General features: G+C 33.1%; 1 protein-coding gene across 1 annotated transcript in view; it reads right to left on the reverse strand.

The window, feature by feature from the left end:
- Cnbd1 (cyclic nucleotide binding domain containing 1) overlaps positions 1-27,392 on the reverse strand; it is a 484,214-nt gene that overhangs the window by 203,378 nt on the left and 253,444 nt on the right. The gene's annotated exons all lie outside the window — the stretch shown is intronic.

Genomic DNA, 27,392 nt, shown 5'->3' on the forward strand with positions numbered 1-27,392 from the left:
ATGGAAGTGCAAATCAAAACTACATTGAGATTCCACCCTGGTGAGAATGTCATTCATCACAAATACAAATAAATGATGACAAGGATTTGCAGGTGGAAGGGGCAGAGGACCCCTTATAAACTGTTAGTGATAATGTAAATTATTATAGCTACCATGAAAATCAGTATGGGGGAGCCTCAAAAAACTAAAATAGAACTACTATGGGATATACCATACCACTCCTATACCACTATACCACTCCTGAATGTATACATTTGAACAAATTAGTCAGTTTACTGAAGAGATATTTGCATACCCAAGTTTTTCACAGCATAATTCAAAACAGCCAGTTATAGAATCATCTTGGTGCCTATCAACAGATGAATGGACAAAGAAAATGTGGTATGTATACACAATGGAGTTTTATTCAGCCATAAAAAGAATGAAACCATGTCATTTTCAAGAAAGTGGATGGAACTGAATATCATAATGTTAAGTGAAATAAGGCACTCAGAAAGACAAATATCTCATATTTTTTTTTCTCACATGTGGAATCGAGGAAAAAGAAGATGTGAAAATAGAAGGGAGAATACAGACAAGAAGCAGGGGATCAGTGGGAGGTGGTAGGTCAGGGTAAGGATAGATCATGGAGGGTGGAAATGATCAAAATATGATACACAAGTATGAATATTACAAAATAAAACCCACTACCTGTACAGCTAACATGAACTAATAAATAATTTTAATAGTCTTGCATATAATTTTTGTTCAAACTATAAATTTAATAATATAGAAATTAGAACATTGAGTGGAAAAAAGAAAATGAGAACAATGACAGAAAACAAAGAAGTGGTGAAGTGAGAGATATTTGCTTTAAGTATCACAAATATAGAGAGTAATACTGCATCTATCCAATAAAAACTAAAATTTGGCCAGGTGCAGTGGCACATGCCTATAATCCCAGTGACTAGGGAGGTTGAGGCAGGAGAATCAGGAGTTCAAAGCCAGCCTCAGCAACTGCAAGGTGCTAAGAAACTCAGTGAGACCCTGTCTCTAAATAAAATACAAAACTGGATGGAGGATGTGACTCAGTGTTCAAGTGCCCCTGATTTCAATCCCTAGTACCCCCACAAAAAATACTCAAATTTGACACAGAGTAGGAAAAAAAAAAAAGCGAATAATTACATGAAACAGTCAAAACTATTAAATCAATTTCAGGGTGAAAAGAACCTCACACAGAAAAGAAACTTCCTCATCCTCACTAGGAAACTGAAAAATGTAATGAAATGTCATAATGCCACACATTTTTATCTATTACATTGGAAATATTAGACTCTTCTGACCTTTGGAACTGGAAAATACTTTCATACATAACTCTGACATTGTAAAAATATTTAAAACTGAGCTGCATAGTGGCACATGCCTGTAATCACAGCAACATGGGAGACTGAGGCAGGAGGATCTCAAGTTCAAAGCCAGCCTCTACAACTGAGCAAGGCCTTAAGCAACTTAACGAGATCCTGTCTCAAAATAAAAATAAAAAGGACTGGGATGTGGCTCAGTGGTTAAGTGCTCCTGATGTCAATCCCTGGTTCAGGAAAACAAACAAACAAAAACATCTTTAAAACTAGGTGGTTATCTCTAACTATATAATAAAATTTTAAAAACTATATAATATCCCATTGAGAAACCCCTCTCATAGGAATCTATCTTACAGAAATAAATGCATTTTAAGGATATATTTACAAAAAGTTTATTGTAGCCTCTTTTAGTGGCCCCTAATTGGCCACTTGGTTTGATGTAGATACAAAATGTATATATTCAACCAAGTCAAGTCATAAAATATTGTTAAAAACAAGTGACATCTATGATTAGCCTGGAGGAATTCTTGTGATGAAAAAAAAGTAGTAGGTGAAAATATATGTTAAAAATCATTTTTTATAAACTGAACAATTACCAAATCATCTTTTCATATAGGTGCATGTAATTGTTGATATTCTAGTTGTCAGTACGGAGGAGTGTGCAAGTGTGCATACCAGGCTTGGTTTGTTCAGAGGAGAGAAGTGGAGCTGAAATGGCCATTTTTAATTTTTTTCTTTAAACTTCCCTGCATTTTTTTAATGGCAATGGAGAATGAGTAGTAGAGTTGTAAGTTTTAGATATTTACTAAAAACATATAAAAGCACAATTTCAAAACAGTATGCTCAGTTATTTTCCGTCCATGTGTTCTCTCTCTTGATATTTTTATGCTGATAGATAAAATACTTCAAATGATATGCATCCAATGTTTGTAGTTAACATCTTTGGAAACTGCAGATAATTTTCATTGTCTACTTTATTACTTTATATGTCTGTATTTTCTGAATTTTTCAATAAATGGAGCAACTTTTAAATCAGACAATCCTATAAAAATTTTTAAATGACTTACATCTCCATCTTTCTCAACATTTTTGAAAATGTTGTTCATGAAAACTATAAAAAAATCCTATTCTGATGGGGATAGTGGGTGGATATGCACAAAAGGAATATTTCTCTCTGTTCTTAATTCTCATCTTATTTGACTAAATAATAAATTAATAGTTAACTTTATTGAAAAACAATGTATGCTCATGCTGAAGAGTTTTTTAAACTGACCCAAATAATCTTTTTTCTGAATAGAGGTGGCAAATCTGTAAAGATTTATTTTGTATAAAATCATCTTGAGGTTTGTTTTAAACTGCCTTTTATAAAAATAGACTTATCTGGAGAACAGAGTACAGAAGAATTTTATAATTTTCCCCCTTTGTATTACTTTTTCCATTGCCTCTAGCTTCCAGGCATTTACACATTAAGCAAGATCAATAACTAAAATTAGAGCAGCTATTTTTAAACCAAGGAAAGGTCTTGATCTAAATCCTGTGGAATAGAATTCTTTTTTTTCTAAGAGGCTGAAGAAGCAGACAGAAAATACAAAGTTTCTCTAGATGACAAGCTTATAACCTAGGTCTATGAATAGATTTTGGACTTCTAAAAGATGCCCAACTTCTATCATTCCGTAATTTGTGATTATTTGTTATTTTCCATTTTTCTTGAACAAGTTTTTATATCTTTCATTATAACTCAAAATTGTCTGAAGAAGATTAATAAGTACTGCTCCAGAGAGAAAAATGGGACACATTTCCCCCAGGATTTACACTGTACTTGTATTATTGTGGGTTGAGAGTGTGAGTGTATTCTCATAACCAAAGAATGACATACCATGAACAGGGGTAGTGAGATATTGCATTTTATAATATTTCATATTCTTACAGGGAATTTGGGCGATAATGAGGCTAAGAAGTGATATCTGAAAGATAGGAACAGGGAATAACTGGATATGAGGACAATCTGATTGGCACTTGATCCATTCCATTGGCTGACAGATTGGCATGTGTGCCCAAATAGGAATTCTTTGGGTATATTCATTCCAAATCTTTACACCAAGTCAGAAGAGTGATACCTTTCCATTACAGAAGAAGAACTGATCTTTCTGGATTTTATGAATAAATATGTACTTTCTAGGTAAGCTCTTTAAAAGTTGAATAATCATGACTTCCTACCATGTCCCCAGTGCATTTTGGCAAAAAGAGTATAGATACCATAATGGATAAAAGAAATAGAAGAAGAAGTTCTTTTCATTTCTTTAAAACAGAGTGGTCTCTTCAGACTTTCTTGGGACAGTTCTGCCTCTTGCCTGAAATACCCACTACACTGACTATGCTGAATTTTACCCATGTTCAAGATTAGTCCTGTGTTCCTTCTCTTTAAAAGAACCACCTAGTTCACACCATTCATCTCTAAGATTTTGAATAAGTTATGCACTCTATTTTTTATTCTTTAACATGCAATGTTTTCCTAATTTAGTGCTCTCTGAAAAAATTAGTGACAATAATAAACCACTGTCTTCAAGATCAGTATTATTCTAATCAAATGTCTTAAAGTTTGAAATCTAATCTATTAAGTCTTAAATTTGGTATACAAAAATTCTAATGCTTTGCTTAATTCCACAAATTGAAAATTTCTGAAACTCAGTTTATGCCCTAGCACATTTTTAAAAGATTAATTTTTTAAAGATGTTCTATGCACACTTAAAAGGAAGATGCATTCTAAATGTATTGTTTGCAACATTGAATACCGGTCTGCTAGGTCAAGTTTGTAAATTCTGTTGTTCAAAATTTCTGCATCTCTACAGATAATTTTTGTTTGGTTCTTATTAGTTATCCAGGATGTCTATTAAAATCCCCACAATTGTGATTTTTAAAAAAATTTTTGCTCCATAAAGTTCTCTTTCAGTTTTCGTATGTTCTTATATTGTTATTTTGGTGTTTATCATAATGATCACAACATGTATCTATGTCTTATTAAAGTGCCTTAAATTATTTCCTGAAAGTTCTGATCCACAAGTCTCTGCTCAATTACTCATCCCTATGATGCTTACAAACCGACACATGCCTCTAAAGAAACAACAGGTTGTACCTGACTCAAAACAATGTATTTCCCTTCTCTCTTGAATTGTGACCCCTCAAATCCTGGTTCCTTTGTTCGTCCTTCAATTATTTGAAACTGCTATGTGTTTGTTTCATTTTACTCCACCTTTATTTTTCTCTGCAAGGGGATTGCTCTGAGGCAAGCTATTTCATTGTGGCAAAATGCAGATTGATGTCCAGCAGACTGAAGTGACTAACTTCCTTTAAAACAGGATCTCCTTCCATGTCTATTGCCTGGACTTTTTTTTTTTTTCCTGCATGAAGGGAGTAACATCATCATTCAGCAATAAGCAATCAGACAATGGTAGCTAAGCCTTTTCTCATAGAGAGTAAGAGAAGGGTAGAGAGTCTGGTATGGTATCCCAAACTTTCAATATACATTAATGTCCATGGTAGCAAAAACTATTCTAAAGAGCCCCATTCTGGTTTTTACTTTCTTTTTCCTAATAATAGAAACACCAGAAAGAAGAATCAAGGTGACAGCATTTTAACAGAAGGAATTAATAAAGTGCAAGAAAAAAGGCAAGGGATAAACACATTGGAGTTGATAAGCAAGTTAACTAATATTAGTGTATTAATAACAATCTCCAATGTCTGTACTATTTATACACATAAGACATCAATTATGTTAATGTGAATATTTAGCATTGATTGCTACTTTCTGGATTATTTTGTCAGAGGTGTGTGTCCTGATTTTTTTTTCTTTGTCAATTTTTTTGAAAGTTTTTCAAAGAGCTCCGATTTTGCTATTTCATATAAAAGATATTTCCAGGAGTGCAGGAAAGGGGGTAGATCAACAAAGAAAAATATTATTTCTATGAAAGCACCTTCAGAATTCATAGAAAATGTGTTGCAGGCATAATTGTCACTGTCACATTACTTATGAAGTAAATTCTCCTGAACAGCTCAGTCTCCTGCATTCTATTAGCACATGAACGCGGCTTAGCTGATAACCAAGAACTGAATCTCAGGTGAATCTCCAAGACTCCATTCTGCTTTTTTTTTTTTTTTTCTTTTTTAAATTGTTTCAGAGAGACAAAACCTTCACCATTGACTGGAACAACAGGCCTCTTTTCTCTTCTGGTAGATTGGGCAAATTACTTGATGTTAGTGAGATACAATATTTTTTTCTCAATGTCCCCAACTGGTCCTAATTGAATTAAATTAATTGTGAGGGAATCACCCAACATGATGCATCACTTACATGAATTTAGTTTGGAAAAATTAAATTTTCAATTCGACAATATGTATATTTTAAAAATTAAACCAATTTATTTAAAAATAATATTTGAGTATATAAAATGTATTTCATAATTTTCCAAACATTCTGCTCAATCAACAATACTGACTAATTATACAGAAGAAAAGTCACTTTTCATATGTTGATTTTTTTCATTTTTGTGTTGCTCAGAAGAAATTACTCAGTCTAATATGTAGAAAACTGATTCTACTGTCTGCCATTGGAAATAGTCACCTCAGCATACTCTGTTTAGAATTGCTCTTCCATACCTTGATATTAGACTGCAAAAACTATAACATATGTAATACATTCATAATAAATTAAGGAAACATAAGAACTAAAAATCTTTCTATATTAATGTGAAATTTAGTGTCAATTAAAAAAGTTATTGCTGTCTACTTCAAATAATCATAAACTTTAAAAAATTGGCATGCAAAAGTCACAAAAATGTAATGGAGCATATGCTGAAATGCATACTTTATATGTGTTCATATACAAGTGCTCATCACATGTTCATTAGCTATTACAGTTATAAAACTTAATGTACCTTAATGAACTAACAGTTTTCATTTCTTATATGGCTTATTTATAAATTGATTTCTCTGGTGTGATTTGAATTTTATATAAAAAGATGACACATTTAAGTTGCATTATAGAGCAGACTTCTTCTTTTCCTTATAAACCAGAAACACTGCTTTTGACTTCATATGCAAAATAGAACATTTCCCTCACATAACAGTGAATTCGATGGCTCATATATCCATTTATTCTGAGTTTAATGTGTTCATATAAAGAAGATTCAGCTGAATAAGCTTAGATATAAAGTGAAATAACTGTGTCAGCCTAATGTCAATGTAAAAATGATTTAATATTTACATTTTTACTTATAGTTAAAATAAGAAATTTGAATTGCATTTTGTTCTTTTCCATATTCACCATTAAAGAGATATAAGCTTCTTAACTCTATTTTCTACTTTTCAAATTGCATAGCCATTTTTAAACTTTTCTATGTACAGAAAGCATGTAAATAGAACGATAAATAAAACCTGGTACTCATTAACTGACTAAAGAAACTAAATTTGTCCCTTTTAGGTGTAGTTAGTCATTATTTTACTTTTTAGAATACTCTATTTAACTTTACCTTAGCATGATTTTATGTAATCCTAAAATTTCATATGATCTTACCTATTCTCACATTATAAAAGATTAGAATAAACATTAACCTATGTTTTGCTGAACTTCAACTTTTGAAATGAAATCATGTTTTATTTCAATAAAGCCCATTCATTTTTCATTGCTGCATAACTATTCTTACTTATTCATTCTTTTATTGACATATGTTTGTGTATTATCAGTATTTGGCTATGAAACGATGATATAAGTAGTGGTGTGCAGGTCTTCTCATTTCATAACAATAGTGTCTCTAAGATAGATGCCTAACAATACAGCTTCTGCTCTATTTGCTTTTGGCACTTGAACATCTGCTAACAAACTCTTTCCCAAAACATGAGTTTACATGTCTATTTCTACCCTGAATATCTATTTCTTCACAACTTATCCAACATTATGTTGGATTTTAATATTTGCCAGTGGTAAGAAAAATTATTTGGGGAACAATTTTGTTATCTATTTACATTTATTGTTAAATGAACAAATCGTTTACTGTACATTTCTCTCACTGCTAAAGTGGTTGAATATCACTGAATTTTTCAGTTCCTTAATTGATAGTTTCTGTTCTGTAAGCTAGACATAGATAGATAGATAGATAAATATATATAGATATATAGATATATTGATATAAATATATTTTGTTGTTGTTGTTTGTTCCAGGGATTGAACCAGGAACACTTAACCCCTGAGGCACATTCCCACATCCCCAGCCCTTTTTTATATTTTATTTAGAGACAAGATTTGCTGAGTTGCTTCTGACCTCACTAAATTGCTGAAGCAGACTTTGAACTATCAATCCTCCTGCTTCAGTCTCCCAAACTACTGGTATTACATGCATGCACTGCTGTGCCCAGTCCAATTTATATATTTTGTATCTTCATTATATTTTCCTTCTTCATTTTAGATTACATGTTTATTAACATATGCATATATTAATAGATATAATCACAAATATATTATATATTTCAAGAATTAAACAAATAAATATGTTAATCCTTTGTCATTTATTACATTGCAATTATATTTATCCAATATGTGTCTTGTGTTTTTACTTGCAAAAGATTTCTTTGAAGAACCAAAGCTTAAATTCAAATTAGATTTTAGGCACATATTCTTGTAGTTACTTCTATGTTTATTATGTTAAAGAAAAACACTTTTGTTATCATGATAATCATGAAGAAATTCTGCCACATGATCTTTTAAAATATTTGAACTTTTTCCTTTCACAATTAAGTTTCTGATCCAAAGTTGATTTTGTGTTTAGTATGATGTAGGCATATATTCTTACCTTTTCTGTCTACACAGTTTATTAATTGCCCTGGTCCAAATTAACAAATCATTTCTTCACTTTTCCCTTTGCAAGTTATGTCACTGTTTTATGTCAAGTATCTTTGTGTATGTGGATTTAATTTTTGGATTTTCTTGGATGCCACTATGGTCATCCATAAGCTACAAGTGCATGATATTAACTGCTAATATTTATTTATGTCTTGAAATCTGGTAGAGTAGGTTCCTCTTCACCAGGGTCTTTTTCAGTCATTTCTAGACAGTTCTTAGTCTTTGCTCTTTAGTATAATATTTAGAATCATCTTTTCAAGGAAATTTCTTTCTAAGGAAATTCTTTAGATATATTTTCATTAGAATCACACCACTTTGGGAAATTTTTCATCTTTATTATATTGAATGTTTCCATTCATAAATGTGATTTACCTACAAGCCTCTCTGATGTCGTTCAGTGAAAATATATGATGCTCTTCAAAAACTTCTAACACTTTTTACATTTTCCTCAAGTACTCATTATTTTGTATAAATAGACCATGCTTATTAATCATATTTTCCAACAAATCATTACCTCTGCTTCTACAAATTATTTATTTGATTAATTATTTTACTGCCAAACTATGTATTTATACTTTCCTGCTCAATTCTTTGGTTGTTTCCATTTAGAGGAGGACTGTCAATCTTCTTGGTAAAAGACAAGGTACAAAGTATTTTTATGTTTGTAGGCCATTTAGTCTCTGTCACAACCATTCAACTCTGTCGATCCCAGTCACAATTAATAGGAAATGAATATGGTGTACACTAATAAACTTTATTTGCAAAAAAATGGCTATATATTTTGCTTGAAAGACAGAGTTTGCCAAACTTGAATCTAAAACTTGATTCATGTAATAAAATCCTCACATTCTTTCCATCAGTTACTTTTTTAACTAAAAATGCACAAAATAATTGTGCCATAATCCTGTATGAAACATGTTTTTTAATACTTAATCTAAAATATTAGTGATATTTCATATATGTTATAAAAAGTATTGCTAAGATTTGATATTTTCATACCTTAAAGCACCTTAAAAATTATAGTCTAACACATCAATAAAAATATTTTAAGAAACCAATACAAAGAAGACTAATGGACATGTGACTAAATGTGAACAGATTTCTGAGTGGTAGAAGTCATAAAAGTCATTTTACAACTTTACACATATTCTAGTTTTTATATTATTATTGCCTATATCACTTATATTCAATAAAATAATGGTCTTTTTTAAAAAAATTACAGTATTGGATTCTTTAATAGATGTATTATCTTCAGTAGCAGTCCCTCTGTTCCTTATAATGTCTGACATTGGATTTTATTTGGATTAGGAAATCTAATGTCCCAGATTGTTAGATTTATATGTTAAAGATAAATAAGATATATTACATAAATAGCCATTAAACTCTTAAGGAATAAAGTATCAATGTTAGGAATTTTACTTGCCTTTGTAAATATTAGTGGTTCTGCTATAACAGCCTTTTGGCATATTTCTCTGTCAATAACATAAGAAATTGCAATCCCTTTATTTTAGGCAAGATATTACTGTATGAAAATATAGAACAAACTCTTTGGGGAAACAATTGCATATCGAAATTTACACAAAAACAAGTGTGTGTGTGTGTGTGTGTGTGTGTGTGTGCGTGTGTATTTTTATATATGTTGGTCACGTAAAGTCTTAGCTATCTTTAAGGAACTATTACCATCAAGCAACTGTTAACAATGCCATAGTGAAAACACTTTTTTGGGGAGTAGTACTGGGGATTAAACTGAGTCACATCTCCAGCCCTATTTTGTATTTTATTTAGAGACAGGGTCTCACTGAGTTATGTAGTGCCTTGCTTTTACTGAGGCTGACTTTGAACTCACCTTTCTCCTGCCTCAGCCTCTTGAGCTGCTGGGATTATAGGCGTTCACCACTATGTACAGCAGTGAAAACATTTAATAAACATTTTTTTAATGATTTTGAATAGTCTAGACAATTAGCATATATTTCACCAGACTTTATTTATGCACACATGTTTCTGAAGATTAGCAAAAGCAAATTCTTGAAAAATCACCTGGAAAAAAATAAGTTACAAGAACTAGAAAATATTATAATTACCAGCATTCACAGATAGACAGACACACACACACACACACACACACACACACGCACAGCTTTTACCCAAATAAAAAGTTTATAAAGAGAAATATATTATGGTCATCATAGTTAACATGGACAATAGAGTAAATATAAACATTTTTTTTTTTTTTTTTTTTTTTAAGTATTAAATCATTCATTTAATAAGTCCACATATCAGGCACTGGGCATACAATGAGAGACAAAATACATTTGGTTCTTGCCTCCATGGATTTTCAGTCCGCCAACTTTTTTTTTTTTTATTTATTTATTTATTTATTTTTTTACGTTTACATAGGGTAATGATGTTTATTATATTTTTCCCCTCCCCCCCACCCCTCCCACCCCTCCCACCCCTCCCACCCCTCTTTTCCCTCTACACAGTCCTTCTTTCCTTCATTCTTACTGCTCTCCTTAGCCTAACTCTAAACCTAACCCTAAACCTAATGCTAGCCCGTCCCACCCCCCATTATATGTCCTCATCCGCTTATCAGCGAGATCATTCGTCCTTTAGTTTTTTGAGATTGGCTTATCTCACTTAGCATGATATTCTCCAATTTCGACCATTTGCCTACAAATGCCATAATTTTATCATTCTTCATTGCGGAGTAATATTCCATTGTATAAATATGCCACAGTTTCTTTATCCATTCATCAACCGAAGGACATCTAGGTTGGTTCCACAATCTGGCTATGGTGAATTGAGCAGCAATGAACATTGATGTGGCTGTATCTCTGTAGTATGCTGCTTTTAAGTCCTTTGGGTATAGGCCAAGGAGTGGGATAGCTGGGTCAAATGGTGTTTCCATTCCAAGCTTTCTGAGGAATCTCCACACTGCTTTCCAGAGTGGTTGCACTAATTTGCAACCCCACCAGCAATGTATGAGTGTTCCTTTTTCACCACATCCTCGCCAACACCTATTGTTGCTTGTATTCTTGATAATCGCCATTCTAATTGGGGTGAGATGAAATCTTAGGGTAGTTTTGATTTGCATTTCCCTTATTACTAGGGATGTTGAACATTTTTTCATATATCTGGTGATTACTTGTACATCTTCTTCTGTGAAGTGTCTGTTCATTTCCTTAGCCCATTTGTTGATTGGATTATTTGTATTCTTCGTGTAGAGTTTTTTGAGTTCTTTATAGATTCTGGAAATTAGCGCTCTATCTGAGGTATGGTTGGCAAAGATATTCTCCCACTCTGTAGGCTCTCTCTTCACATTTCTGATAGTTTCCTTTGCTGACAGAAAGCTTTTTAGTTTGAATCTATCCCAGTTGTTTATTCTTGCTTTTATTTCTTGTGCTATGGGAGTCCTGTTAAGGAAATCTGATCCTGAGCCAACAAGTTGAAGATTTGGACCTACTTTTTCTTCTATAAGATGCAGGGTCTCTGGTCTGATTCCGAGGTCCTTGATCCATTTTGAGTTGAGTTTTGTGTAGGGTGAGAGATAGGGGTTTAGTTTCATTCTATTGCATATAGTTTTCCAGTTTTCCCAGCACCATTTGTTGAAGAGGCTATCTTTTCTCCATTGCATATTGTTGGAACCTTTGTCTAGTATGAGAAAATTGTATTTATTTGGGTTTGTGTCCATGTCCTCTATTCTGTACCATTGATCTACCTGTCTATTTTGGTACCAATACCATGCCGTTTTTGTTACTATTGCTTTGTAGTAGAGTTGAAGATCTGGTATTGCAATACCCCCTGCTTCGCTCTTGCTACTGAGGATTGCTTTAGCTATTCTAGGTTTTTTATTCTTCCAGATGAATTTCATAATTGCTTGCTCTATTTCTGCGAGGTACATCATTGGGATTTTAATTGGAATTGCATTGAATCTGTATAGAACTTTAGGTAGTATAGCCATTTTGACGATATTAATTCTGCCTATCCAGGAACATGGGAGATCTTTCCATCTTCTAAGGTTTTCTTGAATTTCTTTCTTTAGTGTTCTGTAGTTCTCATTGTAGAGGTCTTTCACCTCTTTTGTGAGATTGATTCCCAAGTATTTTATTTTTTTCGATGCTATTGTGAATGGAGTAGTTTTCCTAATTTCTCTTTCTGAAGATTCATCACTTATGTATAAAAATGCATTGGATTTATGAGCATTGATCTTGTAACCTGCTACTTTACTGAGTTCACTTATGAGTTCTAAAAGTTTTCTGGTGGAATTTCCAGGTTCCTCTAAATATATAATCATGTCATCAGCGAACAGGGATAGTTTGAGTTCTTCTTTTCCTATTCGTATCCCTTTAATTTCTTTGGTTTGTCTGATTGCTCTGGCTAGAGTCTCAAGGACGATGTTGAATAGAAGCGGTGAAAGAGGGCATCCCTGCCTTGTTCCAGTTTTTAGGGGGAACGCTTTCAGTTTTTCACCATTTAGAATGATATTAGCCATGGGCTTAGCGTAGATGGCCTTTATAATGTTTAGGAATGTTCCCATTACCCCAATTTTTTCTAGTGTTTTGAGCATGAAGGGATGTTGTATTTTATCAAATGCTTTTTCTGCATCTATTGAAATAATCATGTGATTCTTAACTTTCAGTCTGTTGATATGGTGAATGACATTTATTGATTTCCGAATGTTGAACCAACCTTGCATCCCTGGGATAAAACCCACTTGATCGTGGTGCACTATCTTTTTAATATATATTTGTATGCGATTTGCTAAAATTTTGTTGAGAATTTTTGCATCGATGTTCATTAAGGATATTGGTCTGAAATTTTCTTTCCTTGATGTGTCTCTGTCTGGTTTAGGTATCAGGGTGATATTGGCTTCATAGAACGAGTTTGGGAGGGTTCCCTCCTCTTCTATTTCATGGAATAGTTTGAGGAGTATTGGAATGAGCTCTTCTTTAAAGGTTTTGTAGAACTCGGCTGAGAACCCATCTGGTCCTGGACTTTTCTTTGTTGGTAGGCTTTTGATGACCTCTTCTATTTCATTGCTTGAAATTGGTTTATTTAAGTTGTGTATGTCCTCCTCGTTCAGTTTAGGTAGTTCATATGTCTCTAGAAATTTGTTGATGTCTTCAAGGTTTTCTGTTTTGTTGGAGTATAGATTTTCGAAATAGCTTCTAATTATGTTTTGTATTTCACTCGTGTCTGTTGTGATGTTTCCTTGTTCATTCCGAATTTTAGTAATTTGAGTTTTCTCCCTCTTTCTCTTTGTTAGTGTGGCTAAGGGTTTATCAATTTTATTTATTTTTTCAAAGAACCAACTATTTATTTTATTAATTTTTCCGATTGTTTCTTTTGTTTCGATTTCGTTGATTTCGGCTCTGATTTTAACTATTTCCTGTCTTCTACTACTTTTGGTATTGGTCTGCTCTTCTTTTTCTAGTGCTTTGAGCTGTAGTGTTAAGTCGTTTATTTGTTGATTTCTACTTCTTTTTTTGATTGCACCCCATGAAATAAATCTTGCTCTAAGTACTGGTTTCATAGTGTCCCAGAGATTTTGATATGATGTGTCTTTGTTCTCGTTTACTTCTAAGAATTTTTTTATTTCCCTCCTGATGTCTTCTGTTATCCATTCATCATATAATAGTGTATTATTTAGTCTCCAGGTATTGGAGAAGTTTATGTTTTTTATTCTGTCATTTATTTCTAATTTCAATCCATTATGATCTGATAGAGTACAAGGTAGTATCTCTATCTTCTTGTATTTACTAACAGTAGCTTTGTGGCATAAAATATGGTCTATTTTAGAGAAGGATCCATGTGCTGCTGAGAAGAAAGTGTATTCATTCTGTGTTGGATGGTATATTCTATATATGTCTGTTAAGTCTAAATTGCTGATTGTGTTGTTGAGATCTATAGTTTCTTTATTCAATTTTTGTTTGGACGATCTATCCAGTGGTGAGAGAGGTGTGTTAAAATCGCCTAGTATTATTGTGTTGTGGTCTATTTGGTTTCTGGAATTGAGAAGGATTTGTTTGACGTACGTGGATGAGCCAATGTTCGGGGCATAGATATTTATGATTGTTATGTCTTGCTGATTTATGCTTCCCTTAAGCAGCATGTAATGTCCTTCTTTATCCCTTCTGACTAGTTTTGGTTTGAAGTCCACATTATCTGAGATGAGGATGGATACTCCAGCTTTTTTGCTGTGTCCGTGTGCATGGTATGTTTTTTCCCCATCCTTCACCTTTAGTCTATGGGTGTCTCTTTCTATGAGGTGAGTCTCTTGCAGGCAGCATATTGTTGGATTTTTCTTTTTAATCCAATCTGCCAGTCTGTGTCTTTTGATTGATGAATTCAGGCCATTAACATTCAGGGTTATTATTGTGATATGATTTGTATTCCCAGTCAATTGACTCATATTTGTTTTTGACATGATTTGGTTTCTCCTTTATTTGGCTATTCCTTTAGGCTAGCGCCTCCTGTTGCTAATTTGCATCGTTGTTTTTCATCTCTTCCTCATGGAATATTTTGCTGAGAATGTTCTGTAATGCTGGCTTTCTTTTTGTAAATTCCTTTAGCTTTTGTTTATCATGGAAGGATCTTATTTCATCGTCAAATTTGAAGGTAAGTTTTGCTGGGTAACATTTTTAACTGAAGAAAGACCACTATATGTTACCATGATTTTGATGATTCTTTCCAGGTAATAATGGCATATGGAACACGTCTAAAAAGAGTTCTGCCACACCCTGGTAACCCTCTTTCCCATCTCAAAGATGGGTGGTGCTCCCATCTTTTGCTCTCATGATAAACTGCACTTGCTCTAATCATAGCATTAATCTGAAGCTATTGGCTGCCTTTCTGGCCATCACCCCCACATTATTATTATTATCTCTAAGGCAGAGTATATTTCTTATTTATCTCAAAGTCAAACACATAGTAGTTGTTTAGAATGTAGGTAAAACTAACCTGCCTCCTAAGGTAAATAGCAAAATATAGACATTTATCAGAACTGAGGAGGATATTTTAAAGTAGTTAAAGATTGTCAATGCTAACATGGTAAATGTCATAATCTATCTCTAACCAAAACCAAGTTATAATTTATATGCCTGCTTTTGACTAGGGATTCTCAAAAGCAGGTGCACCAGTCAGAGTTCTCCAGAGAACCAGAGGAAAAAGAGGCAATGTCCAAGAACAGAGGAACATGTATGTCCTAATCAAATAGAGAAAATTTACATTTTCTCCACCTTCTGGTTCTATTAGACTCCCAACAGACTAGATGTTACCCACTGACCTTGGGTAGTGGTAGATCTTCTTTACTCATTCTACTGATCCAAACCCTAATCTTTTCCAGAAACATTCACAGATACACCCAGAAACAAGATTTTGTCAACTATATGGACTTCTGTTAGTCTAGTCAAGTTGATGAATAAAATTAACTGTCACTTGAGGAAAAATAAATATATAATTAAAATGCAATGTTTCTAAAGAGGAGGAATCTATTGAAACTCAATCTTGTGTTTTGATACTATACTTCTAGCTTTTTATTTTTTTAATAATTTAATGAAAACATAATATTCTGCCATCACATATCACCATATTGTGCTATAAGGACAAAGTCTAGTTCTTGAACTATGGCTAAATACACTTGGATTTTGAAACCTGAACAATTCAGAAAAAAGTACAAATTTCAGGCCTGTGACACTATAACTGGTATTTCCAAACTGGTGGCAGTTTGTGATCTAATGAGGAATACATCACACACCAGGAGAATACTTTCTAAGGTCAATCTTACTTCCATAGGAATAGAAGTGGTACCTTTCCTCATAGAATATAAAGTCATGCTGTATGCTTACACATAGTATATTTATGTCTCTCTATATACTAAATCTATACACATATATAGACAGTATACCTCTATACACCTCAAATAATTGGTGGTTTAATTTCAACTGCTCCAAAGTAAGAACAGGCATAATTAGAAAGCATAATTCAAAAACTTGAGGAGAATTGAAATTTTAAAGTGTATTTGAATAAAACACTGGGGTTGCTAGGCATGTGACACACACCTGTAATCAGCTCAGGAGGCTAAGATAGGAGTATTGCAAGTTCAAAGTCAGTCTCAGCAACTTAGTGAGGCCATAAGCAATTTAGTGAGACCCTAAGCAATTTAGTGAGACCTTGTCTCTAAATAAAAATAAAAAGTGTTAAGGATGTGGCTCAGTGGTTAAGTGTTCCTGGGTTAAATTCCCAATACAAATCAACAAAAACATAACAAAACAAAACAAAAAACATTGACATTGTTTGTTACCTGAACAATTGGGAAGATTCAAGTAACTCTAGGGGAAAACAACACTATTTAAGGCAATGTCTTGGAAGAAATTCTCGTAAAACATAAAACCAACTTCAAAGCATTTATTATTATATGTTTTCAGAGCTGTCAAGAATCTCAGAGGAAAACTAAAGATCTATGGAGCTAGTGAAGAAAAAATGTACTTTATAGAACAAAATTTTTTTAAAGTTTTCTTTTTTTTCCAAATTTAGTGATCTTTAGACATAGAGGGGAAATGTTATTAATCAAAACTCATGACTCAAAGAAGGCAAAAAGAAAAGGATTTGTTGAAAATAAATAAACTATTGGCATATGTATAGAAACCAGACACTACTAGTATTAAGCTCATGGCTCTCTGGGACCAGATGAGATTCATCAATTGCCCAAATTCTCACAGATGATCAATGAGAGTGCTATTCAGGACACTTGGATTCCAAATATATATTCTACCAAATTGTGTGGTTGCTCAAAAAAGTGTTTCTTTTTTTTCACTTGGATATGAACAGAGTTCTCCTAAAGTTGCATTTTTGTAGATACTAATCATACTATAAAAATACATATATTATATATATATTAACCTTGAGTTGTCAACCTATTCTGTCTTATTTAATAAAGACATAAAATGTCTCTGCTATGTTAGATACCATGCTCAAGACTTTATGAATATCACATCAGTGAGACAGAGGCTTGGTAACTTTCCCAAGGTCATACCGCTGGTGAGTAACAATGCAGTACTGGAAGTTGAGTCATGCATCTAGAGCCTCAACTGACTCAAATTATTGCTCTTTGCCATCTGTGTATGCTCAGAGTCAAGCATAGAATAGCCAAGGAAGAGATAGCTATTGAATGTGGAAAAATCATGACAACAGATATTTATTTTAATATTCATTTTTTTAAAAAAACTGATTACCTTTGTAGATTTTTTTCAAAAATTTTAATTCACAAACCTACATATTAAGTAACAAGAACAATTGAATGACATTATGACTTTTGCTGATAAATGGATGGATCTGGAGACTATCTGCTAATTGAAATAAGACAATTCCCCAAAACCAAGGTTGAATGTTCTCTCTGATGTGTGGATGCTAAACACAACAAGGGGGTGGGGGGAGGAAAAGAAGTTCTTTGATTAGATAAAGGGAAATGAAGGAAAGGTAGGGAGATAGAAATAGAAAAGACTGTGGAATGAATTGGACATAATTTCCTATGTTCATGTATGAATACACCACGGTGAAACACTACATCATGTATAAACACAAGAATGTGATTCTAATTAGAGAGGTTATACTCCATGCATGTATAATATGTCAAAATACACTCTACTGTCATGCATATCTAAAAAGAACAAATAAAAAAATTTGTATATGTCTAGTAGTTTATTTTCTAAGTAAAATAATTACTTTTCTGATAATAAAGTAGGTTATAGATTCTGTATGTAAAATTCTCTTTTTCATGTTAAAACAATCATTAAAATAAAAGCATTGATTTGGAATAATGTTAAAACTCTCAAAGAAAAATATTGGAAATCAACTACTGTATAATGTCAGTCAACACATTTAATACACTTACTAGAAAGGAATGTACACTTTGTTTTCATTCATGTAAACCTAAAAAGGGAAGATTCTTTTCTCTTTCCTTTATAAGATCATGTTGAACCACAATTGAACCATATTTATCATAATAATGAAGTAGTTCTGGTTATAACAGCATGGAAAATGTTGTCAGAAAGGTCACCAGGGATTTAATCCAATTTAAATGTCTTTATATATTTGTCATTTCATCAAAAACACTCAAGTTATTATCAGTTCATGTGTGATTACACAGGTCTACCATCAGATATGCTAATGAAGGTGATTCCACTGCGATGGTTTTAAATACATTTACTTTCACCACCTCAAAAAACATGATTTTTTTTCTAAGTAACTTGCTCAGCAGTATACTTCATTTTCTTAAAAGATAAAAACAAAAGCCTTCTCAATTTAAGAGATGGGTACCTGAGAGACAGCCAGTATCAGAGAGTGAAATGTGTTACATCTATCGACCACAGTGGCTCTATAGTGATTAAAGACAGGATATTATGATACGGATGTGATGGAACCTATTTATGGCTGTATGACTGAGCAGTACCACAGCTTTTGAAGAGATAAGTGCTAAATTAATGTAGGCCAAAATAGTCAACTGAATTTGGAACAAAAATTGTCATATTACTATAGCACCAGCCATGATCAACACTCACAATATGAGGAAGACAATTCCACAAGAATCAGGAAACTGAAATTATGCTCATGTCTCCATGGTCCCATTTTATAGGAAGCATTGCCAATCTGCAGAATGATTAAGTTATCTTGCATGATGTCAAATTAACTATAAGAATTTTGTGTCAGCAGCATGTTTATCAACATAAGGGCACTGCTTTACTCCTTCTTGGCTTGCTAATGGAAACCCAATTTTGTTCAGGCTACCAAGTGCCCAGAGATTGTGGAGAAAGCCCTTAGGAGCAAATTCTGATTTTTCTAGGCTAATAATTGTGATCATATTCACTTCTCTCAATTTGGGGTTGAAAGGTAGATGTAGAAATCGATGTAGCCAGGGCCAGGCTCAGTGGTAGAGAACTTGCCTAGTATGTGTGAGGCACTGAGTTCAATTCTCAGCACTACATACAAATAAATGAATAAAAGTCCATCAACAACTTAAAAAAATTTGAAAAAATAAAAAAGAAATAAATGTAGCCAATGGGACAGAAATGAAAGTCTTCCTCATGTGGACTTTGTGAAAACGTTTTCTTCACTGATTTTTTTCAAAAAGTGATGACATGTTGAAGGACCATCCCCTTCCAACCATCAATGCCTAGAAGAGTGACAACAACTTAAGGGCAAATATGAGGAATGAATTCTACATTCTATGGATGGCAAGATATAAAGATGGGAAAACCTATATGTCCAGGTGACATTGTTGTGGCTCAAAATCAACCAATGCCCAACTCTTCTACCTCCAGATTTTTGTGAGTTATTATCTTTATTATCTAAGCCATTATCTGTAAATCCAAAACCCTATTAAATGAATCAGATAGTAAGCCAAATTCTCTGATAAAATTTCACGATTTCATGAAATGGGTTTCAACTGTGAGAAGAAAAAGAAATATTCTGTATTCAAAAATTATAGACTATACTCAGGCTTATGCAGGCATAAAAAATTCTGATATTTATTGGCATCATCTACTCTGGGTTTTCAAAAACCAAAGAACTTCTCATTCCCACAATGATCAATGATAGAGATAATGGAAATATTTACTTGGGAAATGAAAAAGCATAAGTACCCTTATTCCACAAGTAATGGAAAAATTATGGAACAGGTTTGTCAGTGTAAAAATTCCAGTGCATTCTTTCCTCATCTTTTCATCATTTTGGGGTTTGTTAGAAAAATTTAAAAACCAAAATAGTGAAGAATCCCAAGGCAATTACATAAAAACACTAAAAAAACCCTAAAAGAATTACAATTTTAAGACAATAGTCCTAGAAAATGTCATAAAGGTGAACTAGGCACTAAAGTAATGCAACTTACAAATGTATTAGTCCAAGAATCTGCTGGACTCTAAATGAATCTGGCATATGATGAGCACTCAATAATAATAATGTTTTTATATAAATACTGTCTTTAATGGGAAGTCAAACACTACCAAAGCCTTCCAAAAAGTACTTACGTTATAAAAGAAAACTTTTAAAGTAAATAATTTAGTGTATAACTTAAAGTTAAACCTCTTTAAAGAATGAGCGTGGTTTCATTAAGGCAAAATCTCATCTGGATCCTTTTAATCAAAATTTTCAGAATTAGACACATCAAGCTGACAAATAAAGGTGTATTGGTAAAACAGTATTAATTATGCAGTTAATATTTAAACTGTAATTTTAAAAAATTTTAAATTCAAAGAGATGAAAATTTAATTTAAAATTTTTTATAAAGTTAGTGGTACCATGGAAGCAACAGGACATGCAGTTGAAAAATTAGTCATAAGCAACATGACAATATATCTTGGATCTTCAAAAGCTCCAAATGTATAAGTAAATTCAATAAATGTATGGCTCAAAGTATTTTTCAAATCTTTTTTTTACAAAATAATGGTGTCAGTGAAACTCAGATGCCTTGAAGGTAGAAACCAACACATTTAACTACAAAGCAAATTGATATATCTATGATAAAAGAACCATAAAGTGAGAAAGTAAATTGTCTGTGTGGGGCCTGTCCTGGGGGGAAGCTGCCAAGATATCCAGAGGCATATAGAGACCATGCCCAGATCAAGGCAGCAGCTGGCATAAGTTCAGGACTAGAATTGCCTGAGTCCCAGGAAACTTAAAGGGAAGGTCCTCAGATTGTTACCATAACCATTAGGAGATCAGTCAAAGCGGAAGATTGGTTGGGTCTAAAACAGTGGAGAGCAATAGCACCCAGCCTAACCTGTGACAACAACTGATGTCTAGGCACTCTTTGGCCATTGCTTCAGTCACAGTCAGAAGAGAGAAGCAGAACCCACTGCTCACAACCTGGAACAGTGGAAACTAGGACTCAGACAAACCAACTGAGTTACTGCTCAGAATGAATACTCCAGGAAACTATGTCAGCAGAGAGAATGCTTCTGCACCATAGATCACCCACAGAGAACACCAGACTAAAAAGGTCTGTATTTACAAACAGCAGCAGGCTCTAGGCCACCTTGAAAAGGATCCTGTAGGCATACAAAAGTATGCAGCAACCCACAGCTATTACACCAGCAGCCTAGAGCCCTGCATTCTGAATTTCAGCCCACGATAGAAACAACCAGCAGACACAGAACTGGTCCCCGTAAGCAGTTAGCCACAGGTCCCTGAGCTGAACCAGAGGGTGGGAGGTCCATAGAAACTGGGGGAGTAGTTCCTGTGCTCCAGCATCTCTGGAGGGATACAAAGCCAAAGAATGATGACCATCTTCTAAATATCCCTTTTCCTAATGAAATCCCAACCAATATTCAACGAGAACTTTCTTCACCCTGGCATGGTTTACTGTAAATAACTCTAATGTCAGATTTGCTCATATATATATTATACATACATATATTTTTAATCTTGATTTGTAGTTGTTACCCTAATATTTCTTCTAATGGTTTAAAGAATGTATTTCTTCTAATGATTAATTGGAATCATTCTATCTTTGTTTTCATAGCTCTGGTTTATACTTGATTCTTTTATCCCTATTCTTTCTCTCTTATCTGCTACTGCCTCAAATTCCCTCATCCATATTTTTCTCCTCTTTACCTTGGTGTATATTATGCTCTTTTATCTTTTCTTTCTTTTTGTTCTTGTTCTCTCCCTATTGCCTAATCTTTCTTTCTTCCCTCTCTCAATGTCCATATAATGTTATAGCAATTTTACTATAATAACTAATTTTTCAAACTATTCTAGAACTTTACTACAACTTTCTAACTGAATTAGAGAAACTGTTGAGAACAATATCAACAAGTTTTTGCCTTTCCTAAGTTTGAATAGCCCATGACTTGACTTTGAATTAATCATAGTAAATAGGATTCAGTGGCTTCTCTCAAAGTGATAATAATAATGGAATCCGAAGGGGACCATAGTGAGTAAAAGTATCAATACCTGAACATTCACTCAGCCCAGAACCTATAAGAGAAATAAAGTAAAAAATAGTCCCTTGTTTTCAATAAAAAGTAATAACCATCCTAATACATGGATAGACATATAAGCAATATGGAAAAGAAAGTGAACAAATAATTCAAATAGCCCATAACACTTCAATAACTGATGGCATTGACACCACAGTAGAGGAAATACCAGAGAAAAAATGTAAAAAGTCCATAGTTAAATTGCTCAATGGGCTAAAAGAAGACATAGAAGTAAAACTAAAGAGAAAATATAGGAAGTGAAAGACCACTTCAATAAATAAATAGAGGTCCTGAAAAATAACCAAACAAAACTGGAATTGAAAGACATAATAACCCTCCTATCTCCCCCCAAAAAATACAACAGAAAACATCACCGATAGATTAGAGCACTTTGAAGATAGACTTTCAGGACTTGAAGACAAATTACGTAATCTTGAAAATAAATTAACCATAAATAAAAGATATTAAAAGACCAATTCTCTGTGTCTTCTATTCTGTACCATTGGTCTACCTGTCTGTTTTGGTGCCAGTACCATGCCGTTTTGTTACCATTACTCTGTAGAATAGTTTATGATCTGGTATTGTGATGCCTCCTGCTTCACTTTTCTTGCTAAGGATAGTTTTGGTTATTCTGGGTCTCTTATTTTTACAAATGAATTACATGACTGCTTTTTCTATGTCAATGAAGAATGTCATAGGGATTTTAATAGAAATTTCATTACATCTGTATAATGCTATACATTGTTAGTATGTCTATTTTGACAATATTGATTCTTCCTATCCAGGAGCATGGGAGATCTTTCCACCTTCTAAGATCTTCTTCAATTTCTTTCTTTAATGTTCTGTAGTCTTCATTGTAGAGGTCTTTCACCTCTTTTGTTAGATTGATTCCAGAAAAAAAAATTTTGAAGCTACTGTGAATGGTGTAGTTTTCCTAATTTTTCTTGTAGTTGATTCATCATTATTTATGGGTGTTGATTTTATATCCTGCTACTTTTCTGAATTAACTTATTAGTTCTAAAAGTTTTCTGGTGGAATATTTTGGATCTTCTAAATATATAATCATGTTATAAGCAAATAGTCATAGTTTGAGTTCTTCTTTTCCTATTCATATCCCTTTAATTTTGTCTAATTATTCTGACTACAGTTCCAAGGACTATGTTGAATAGAAGTGCTGATAAGAGAGTATCCTTGTCTTCTTCCAGTTTTTAGAGGGAATAAATCCATTTGTAACAAAACAAAATTAAACCCCTATCTCTCACTCTGCACAAAAATCAGATTAAGTGGATAAAAGATTAGGCACCAGAATAAAGAATCTGTGCCTAATAGAAGAAAATGTAGGCCCAAATTTTCACCACATTGGCCTAGTATCTGATTTCCTTAACAAGACTCCTAAAGTGCAAGAAGTAAAATCAACAATCAATAAATGGAATGGATTCAAACTAAAAAGCTTCTTTCAGCGAAAGAAACAATCAATAATGTGAAGAGAGAGCCTACAGTTTGAGAGAAAATCTGTACCACATGCACCTCAGATAAAGCATTAATCTCTAGGATATATAAAGAACTCAAAAAACTCAACACCAAAAAAATAAATAGCTCAATCAAAAACTGGGCTAAGGAACTGAACAGATACTTCACAGAAGAAATATAAAATCAACAAATATTTGGAAAAATGTTCAACATCTCTAGCAATTAGAGAAATGCAAATTAAAACTACTCTAAGAGTTAATCTCACTCCAGTCAGGATGGCAGTTATGAAGAATATAGGCAACAATAAATGTTGGTGAGGATGTGGGGAAAAAGGTACGTGCATACATTGCTTGTGGGACTATAGATTGGTGCAACCACTCTGGAAAGCAGTATGGATATTCCTGAAAAAACTTGGAATGGAACCACAATTTGACCCAGTTATCCCACTCCTTGATTTATATCCAAAGTACTTAAAATCAGCATACTATAGTGATGAGGCCATGCCAATGTTTATAGCAGCTCAGTTCAAAATAGCTAAACTATGGAACCACCCTAGATGCCCTTCAACAGATGAATGGATAAAGAAACTGTGGTACATATACACAGTGGAATATTATTCAGTCATAAAGAAGAATGAAATTACGACATTTCCAGGTAAATGAATGGAGCTGGAGAATATTATGCTAAGGCAAAATAAGCCAATTCCCAAAACCAAAGGCCAAATGTTTTCTTTGATATGGGGATGCTGCTTCACAATAAGAGGGAGGCTAAGGAAAAATAGAAGTACTTTAGATTAGGCAGAGGGAGTAAAGGGAGGGGAAAGGGTGTGGGGTAGGAAGAATAGTAGAATGAATCAGACATTATTACCCTATGTACTTATATGATTACACAACCAGTATTGTTCTATAACATGTACCACCAGAAGAATGAGAAGTTATACTCCATTTATGTATGATGTGTCAAAATGAATTCTACTGTCATGAATATCTAATTAAAACAAAAAAAATTTACTGAGAAAAGTAAATAAATGCCAAATAAATAATCTGACATTATACTTCAAGACCTTAGAGAAAGAACAAACTAAAACCAAACTAAGTAGAAGACAGGAAATTATGAAAATCAGAGCCGAACTTAGTGAATTTGAGATTGAATACAGAATATACGAAGAATAGACAAAGAATTTTAAAAACACTTAGCACCAAAAAGAAAAGAACACAGTCAATAAATGGGCAAAGAATCTAAACAGATACTTCTCAAAAGAAGAAGTATAAAAGGTCAACAAATATATGAAAAAATGTTCAACATCTCTAGAAACTAGGGAAATGCAGATCAAAACCACATTGAGATTTCATCTCATTCTAATCAGATTGTCAATTATCAAGAACACAAATATGATAAACTTTGCCAAGGATGGGGAGAAAAAGGTGCACTTGTACACTGTTGATGGGATTGCAAATTAATGCAACCACTTCAGAAAGCAGTATGGAGATTCCTCAAAAAACTAAGACTGAAACTACCATATTATCCAGCTATTCCACTCTTTGATATCTATCCAAAAGATCTGAAATTAGCACACTCTAGGGATACAGCTACATTAATATTTATAACAACACAATTTATAATAGCCAAGCTATGGAACTAATAAAGGTACCCTTCAACATATGAATAGACAAAGAAAATGTGGTTCATACACACAGGGAGTATTACTAAGACATAAAGAAGAATGTAATTATGGCATTTGCTGATATATGGATTGAATTGGAGACTATAATGCCAAGTGAAATATGTTAGACCCAGGAAATCAAAGGTAGAATGTTTTCCCCTGATATGTGGAAGCTAGTCTAAAATAAAGGGGGAAAAAAAGAGGGAGATAAACACAAGGTGGGATTTCCTTCATAATAGAAGAAAGATCAGTGGAATAGAGGAAGGGGGTTGAGAGGGAGGGAAGAAGGATGAGATAAGGAAAAATTAATGGAATGAACCTAGCAGGCTTTCGTATACACACATATTTATTATACATGACAGTTAATCTCACCATTATGTATATTCACAAGACACTAATTAAAAAAAAAGAACTATCATTAAACTAAATAGAAGAATTATGAGTAGAATAGAGGCAAGGGAATAAGAGCAGAGAGGGGAGGAGGGGAAGGAAAGTACTGAGGATTTTAATTAGGGAAAATTATATTCCAAGCATTTATAACCAAGTCAAAATGAATGTTTTGTATAACTAATATGAACCAACACAAAATAGAAAAAATACATATCTTTTTAATAAAATCATGGTGGCAGAGGAACTCAGATGCCTGGACAATAGAAACCAACACATATGACTACAAAAAATGTTGATATAGCTATAATGATAAAAGTACCCTAAAGTGAAAACTCGAACAACATAATACATTGTAAGGCTATATTTGCAACACATGTAATAAGAAAAAATAAAGCAAAATCACTACCATATGCAGGGGTCTTCTAAATTAATAAACAAAAGCCCACGAAAACCTGGGTGTAAAGTGAGCACAATATGAAACTGTCATTTCACAGTAGACAGTCAGACATCCATAAATCAGAACCACTCTCACCTTCCTACCTCCAAATTCAGCACAATTTTAATCTTACATAAACTGGAAATTACTGAAGATCTGAAAATCCACTACTTAAAACCATGAGATAAACAACAGCAAGCTTGAAGACATCTGGATATCTTCATGAATAAATCCAGGAATCAAATGAGAAGCCATCTTTTAACACAAAGATTGGGAAAGATAAAAAATATTAATTGAAAGCTTTAAATCTATTTTGCTTTGAAGTAAAATAAATTTGAATCAACATCTAAATGTGAAGTCCTTTTATTTTATGATATTTTTAAAAAGCATTGGTAAACAGACTTAATAGGTACCAATAAACATTTCTTTCATTGCTTTTATAATAGAAGAGTTGTAAAATTATCTTTTACACACTATAATTTTTACTTTTTTCTTAATTCATTTTCAAATAGTTGTAAATTGGCTATGACTTAATGTGTATTTTTAATTATGCCCCACATTTTAACTGTGAAAATAAAAGGCTACTCTATGTAGTAATAAGAAATGTCTTCATGTTTTAACTATAATCACAAACTATCTCTATTAAAATTTTAAATGACTGAGGAAACAAAAAAATGTTATATTCCAATTTCATCTTTATAGCAAAAACTTCCCTACTGACTTTTTAGTTATGAACTTTAAAATGTTCTAATATTTAGGTTTAATTTTAACAACAATATATATTTTAAACATGTCGATTTAGATAGAATGAATGTAGTGTATAAAAAGAGGACCTTTTAATCAATGTGGATTAAATCCTTTATCACTTGCAATTTAGTTGAATCAAAACTCATTTCACAGTTCATCTTTGATATCTTGAAGGCTCTAATTAAATTAAACTGAATTTAATTTAATTTATTCTTATTGAACACTTTAAGACGCTTTATTGATACTGCGCTCTGACTTAAAGGCAGTCACCTTGACACTGGGGGTTAGGAGCCAGGGGAGATCAACATCTAAGTGCAGGAGAGAACCCTTAAAAACCGTGCATGAATACATGAGAGAAGGAATGGAGACAATTAATAGAAGACCAGATTTGGAAAGAGTCTTTGAGGGATATTGTATATGGAGAGGCAAGGAAAAGAATGAAGGAATCTGAACTTAGAAAACAGCATAAACAGGAAGT

This window comes from Sciurus carolinensis, chromosome 1, assembly GCF_902686445.1.
Source record: "Sciurus carolinensis chromosome 1, mSciCar1.2, whole genome shotgun sequence".
Classification (NCBI taxonomy): Eukaryota; Metazoa; Chordata; class Mammalia; order Rodentia; family Sciuridae; genus Sciurus; species Sciurus carolinensis.